The sequence below is a fragment of the Rhinopithecus bieti genome, unplaced genomic scaffold (assembly GCF_001698545.2).
Source record: "Rhinopithecus bieti isolate Rb0 unplaced genomic scaffold, ASM169854v2 scaffold_10223, whole genome shotgun sequence".
Lineage (NCBI taxonomy): Eukaryota > Metazoa > Chordata > Mammalia > Primates > Cercopithecidae > Rhinopithecus > Rhinopithecus bieti.
In genome coordinates this window covers 236,956-242,955 of record NW_016806659.1, presented here as the reverse complement: position 1 = coordinate 242,955, position 6,000 = coordinate 236,956, and positions in this window count along the sequence as shown.

The window sequence follows — 6,000 nt, the reverse complement described above, 5'->3', positions numbered from 1 at the left end:
CAACAGAGTGACACTCTGTCTCAAAAAAAAAAAAAAAAAAAAAAAAAAAAAAAAAAAAAAAAAAAAAAAAAAAGTAATGGTTAGAGAAGCTTAAACTACAAGTATAAATTATGAAAAATATATATTTACCCAAATGAAAAAGAAAACAGAAGATACACAGAAAAATAAGAAATAAAAGTAGCAAAATAACAGAGGCCAACAGGCACATAAAATATTAAATATGATGGTTATACATCTTTTTCTATAAAGGAACAGAAATTTTTTTTTTTTTTTTGAGATGGAGTCTCACTGTCGCCCAGCCTAGAGTGCAGTGGCACAATCTCAGCTCACTGCAACCTCTGCCTCCCGGGTTCAGCTGATTCTCTAGCCTCTCAGCCTCCTGAGTATTTGGGAATACAGGCATGCGCCACCATACCTGGCTAATTTTTGTATTTTTAGTAGAGACTGGGTTTCACCATGTTGGTCAGGCTGACCTTGAACTCTGGACCTCAAGTGATCCGACCGCATTGGCCTCCCAAAGTGCTGGAATTACAGGCATGAGCCACTGTGCCTGGCCAAGAGTAAATATTTTAAAAGTTGAAGATCATATGGTCTCACTTGCGTATATTCAAGTCTTCCATCTTATCATAAAGGAAGCCATAGCAATGCATAAATGGAAGGGTGTGAGCATATTTGATATGGGGGCTATAGTTTTTTGACCCTTGATTTAATAGTGTGACTGGATTGGTTCATGAAGTAAAACACAGTTGAACACTGTATATAAGAGAAACTATAAAAGGATATTTTTTACTTGTTTTTTGGGGTGTTTTCTGTTTTTTTTTTTCCTTTGATTTTCTTTTAAATGTTTATGATAGAGGAAAGAGCAAAGGCATGCTAATAATATATATAATAAAGCAAAAATATTGCATTTGTATAACATTTGATTGAATTTAGGGCAAAAGAAAATGTTAAAGAATAAAATGTGTTTAATTTATAATGACTATTAACGGGTTATAAATGGCTCTATATCAAATAGCATATCATCCAAATCCACTAACTAAAAGTAGAGAAACAAAAAGGGACACCGAGTTCCAGTAGAATTAGTAAATATTGGTCTGTTTTTCAGTATATGACAGATGAACCCAGAAAACATATACAGATTACATAAATAAAATGCTGTCAGTAAACTGAAAATTTATAATATTTTATACTTCCTGCAAGTTAATAAATTGAACTGCCACAGTTTCCCAAATACTGGCAGAAGATACCCTTCTCCTACATCAGAGACAACATAAACATTAGCATATTGCAATAGTTCTTCTTGATCATCACAAAGCTCAATAAGACATAAATACAAAATCATTCACATATATATACAAGTAAAAGTGTGAAAAACAAGTCTTAAAAGCAGCAAGAGAAAAAATACTCATCCAATAGAGAAAAGTTCTAAAACAATTAAGAGCTTACTTCTCATCTGTAACGGAAGTTGCAAAGCAGTGGAATGACATATGCAGAGTTTCGATGCACAGGGTGTTAGCTGTCAATTAAGAATTTTACTTGATTGACAAAACCAGTCTTCAAAAAATTAAATTATGCTAGCAAAAAAAAAAAAAAAAAGAATTATGCTAGCAAAACTGACTTACAAGAAAAAATAAAGTTATTCACACAGACAAAAAATAGCACCACATGGTAACTCAAATGTTAAAAAAATCATAAAAATGTTATTTACATGTGATTATGTGAAAAATCACATATTTTCTCATTTCTTCTTCTAATATCTTTAAAATACATAAAATTGTATAAAGCAATATTTATAACAGTATTTTAAATAATGGTTTTAGGTAGTGATATATATGATAGGAAACATTTGAATATCACAATATATAACATATTTATGTATATATTATATATGTATTTATAAAGAGAAGGTAGAAAAACAGGGTAGGTAGTAAAGATTTTATTTTATATTTTAATGGAATTACATTAGACTTAAAACAACTCAAAAACCAGTAAAATTTTCAAAAAATGAAGAGAGATATATATATCACAAAGGAAGAAATAAAGTAGAGAAATGTAGGAACAATAAACACAGAAGATATATACACAATACATAGCAAAATATGAAATGTAAATCCAAAGGAAAGTTAACTAAGAACCAATCAAACATTAGGTGATATTTGACTGGGTGAAGCAACATTTAATTATATATTGCCTAGAAGCAAAAGAAGTTAGGTTCAAATAAACAAACACGTTTTTATTTTAAAAGTATAAAACAATATATACTATAGAAACATAAATCGTACCAGAAATAAAGGAGTTAGATTAATGTGAGATAAAATAGACTTAAAAAAAGAAGTATCACTATGGGCAAAGAGGAACTTTCCAAAAAGAAAAAAAAGAGCAATATATAAGGAAGACAGAGCAAGCATAAATGCCCCTATAACAGAGCAGACCCAAAATATTTGAAACGATAATGGAAATGACTGAAAGAAGAAAGAGACAATTCAGGAGTAATAATTAAGGATTTCAGTACATTATTATTAATAATTAACAGAATAAGACAGAAAAATAAGACTATAGTCTTGAAAAACACAGTCAACATGACATAACATATATAGAATGCTCATCCCAATTAATGCAGAATATACATTATTTTCTTTCTTTTTTTTTTTTTTTTTTTTTTTTTTTTTTGAGACGGAGTCTCGCTCTGTCGCCCAGGCTGGAGTGCACTGGCCAGATCTCAGCTCACTGCAAGCTCCGCCTCCCGGGTTCACGCCATTCTCCTGCCTCAGCCTCCCGAGTAGCTGGGACTACAGGCGCCCGCCACCTCGCCCGGCTAGTTTTTTGTATTTTTTAGTAGAGACGGGGTTTCACCGTGTTAGCCAGGATGGTCTCGATCTCCTGACCTCGTGATCCGCCCGCCTCGGCCTCCCAAAGTGCTGGGATTACAGGCTTGAGCCACCGCGCCCGGCCTGAATATACATTATTTTCAAACATACTTGGAACGCTTTCTAGTGCAAATCACACAATAGACCACACACAAAATACTAAAATTAAAAATATTGAAGTCATACAAATTGTGCTTTCTGACCACAACAGACTGAAATTGCATATCAACTACAAAAAGAAATACGAGGATGTCCTAGCCAGAGCAATTAGAGAAGAGAAATAAGATAAGGGCTTCCAAATTTGAAAGGAAAATTCAAATTACCCTTGTTGGCAGATAACGTGATCTTATATTTAGAAAAACTTAAAGACTACACCAAAAACTGTGAGAACTGATAAATGAATTCAGTAAAATTGCAGGATACAAAATCTACCTACAAAAAAGAGTAATGTGTCTATATGCTAACAGTGGTCAATCTGCAAAAGAAATCAAGAAAGCAATCTTATTTATAACAACTAATGAAATAAAATAAGACTTAGGAATAAATTCAACTAAAGTGAAAGGTCTTTACAATGAAAACTAGAAAACACTGGTGAAAGCAATTGAAGAAAATACAAAAGAATGGAAAAATATGCTTAAGGGTCAGAAAAATTAATATTGTTAAAATGTCTATACTACCAAAATGATCTAAAGATTCCATGCAATCCCTATCAAAATACCAATGACATTACTTACATATTTTTTAATACTAAAATTTGTAGAGAATCACACACACACACATACACACACACACACACACACACACACACAAATAATCAATACAATCCTAAGGGGAATGGGGGTAGGGAACTGGAGACCTTTCTTTCATATGTACCTTTCTTTTATCCTCTCTTACTCTTTCTCTTTGTGATTATGTAATTTTTCTCTAGTAGTCTGTTTGATTCTGTGTTATTGATTTTTAGCGTATCTATTATAGCTTTTTGTTTTGTGGTTACCATGGGACTTAATCTAACTTAAACAATGGCCTGTTTTGTCCCATTCTCGGGAGCAATAAAAGTGAGGCACAAAAACTAAAACATTGCACTAGAACTAACTTGCCCTTCCATTATTTCCTGACCTAGGGGAAGAATGATAATGAGCACTTAAAATATAAACACTGCTCCGGAACTAAATTGCTGCCTTGCTGTTGCTTCCTGTTCTGGGGAAGACTTATAGTGATCACTGGAACTTAAAGTTTTCCCAGAACTATATTGCTGCCTTGCCATTTTTGTCTCAGTTTGGGAAATACTTAAGTGAGCATGGGGAATTAATCCTTACATTCCAGGTGTTTCAGTGTTAGGGGGAGGCTCCACAGGAGCACCTGGGCTTTGTGAAAAATCCAGGTACACATTCAGGCCCTCCCATGGATTGTGCCCTTTGCAGCACTGTGGCACTGGCCAGTCTTTTCAATGTTGCATCTCCACTACTTGGAGCTACAGAGCAACAGCCACAAACCACATGTCCATTGCTGTGGTTAGCACCTCTCTCTTTGCCCCAAGTTCACTTTAGGTGGCTGAGACCTCCTACCACTCCCGGTGGTTTCTGTGAGAGAATCAGAGAGGAATTCCCATGAAAATTCCCAGATTCGGGGGAAGATTGAACATCTACCTTCAATTCTGTCTTCTCCCCTCAGTAATCATGGGTCTAGGAAAATTATCTGTGAGTGTTATTATGCCAGCTTGGAGGGGTAGTAATGCAGTCTTGAATGACAGCTTCTCTATCTCGCAGTTTCTCTTGATTCTTTGGTCCCAGGAGCTTCTCCTAAGTTCTGGTAAGATTCTGGTCTTTGAATAGTTTTAGTTGTATTTTGTTAGGAGAATGATGCCAGGGTATTTTCTATTCTGCCATATTGCTGACGTCAGTCCCCAAAGACATTGAGTTTCTTTACAGAAAAAAAAAAAAAAAAAAAAAAAAAAAAATGCAATTGCCTGATACAGACTGAGTAAGATTTTAAAAAGATGTACTTACTTCAGAAATTAAAATAGAAAACAGGGGCCATAATACCAACCCTCAGGATTATGAATAAACACCGCAAATAGTCTAAAATTTAAAATTTGAAAATTACCAAACTGACACAAGAGGTACAGATAAAAAAGAAGAATTAATAATTATAAATATCTCCTCCAAATGAAAGCCCAAATATTTAAAGACACTGTAATGCCAATCCTTCACACTTTCAGTAAACAAAGGATAAAGGACATTTTCTAAAACTATGAGGCAAGTATTAATCTGATACCACAGTAAAAGTTAATTCACCATTGATCATAGATGAAGTCCATTTAGCATTGCTTATGAGTCAAGTCTAGTGCGAATAAATTATCTTTCTCAGTTTTTGTTTTTCTGGAAAGTCTTTATCTCTCCTTCATTTTAAAGGACAGTATTGCCAGGTGTAGTATTCTTGGCTGGCAGTTTTGTTTCGTTTGTTTTCTTTAAGCACTTTGAATATATCATTTTACTCTCTCCTGGCCTGCAAAGTTTTGACTGTGAAATCCACTGATAGTCTTATGAATGTTTTTTATATGTGAAAAGTTATTTTATTTTTTCATCTTTGATTTTAATAATTTATTTATTGTGCTTTATTATAGGCCTTTTCAGATTAACTCTATTTGGGATCTTTTAGGCTTCATAAATAGGAATCTGTATTTTTCTTTCTAGATTTCAGATGTTTTCAGTCATTATTTTTTAAGTAATCTTTCTACCTCTTTCTCTTTTTCTTCTAGGATCCCTTAATTTGTTTATTGGTTTGCTTGATGATGTCCTAGACCCAAATGCAAGAGCAAAAACTAAAAAATTTCTAGGAAAAACATATATAAAAGGTTTTAAGGTTGGGTTTGACAGTGTTCCCAGATAAAATACCAAGAGCATGATTCATAAAAGATAAAATAATAATAATTGACCCAGTTACATAATAATAAAAACCCATTTATGTTTCAAGGGACATCAATAGAAAATGTAAAAACAAGTCACAGTCCCCCAAACTTGAGGAAAACATTTAAAAATTATGTATATAACTTGTACCTAGAGTACATATATATGTATGTCTGTGTATATATACAGTAATATATATACAATGGGATACTTTCATTAATAAAAAG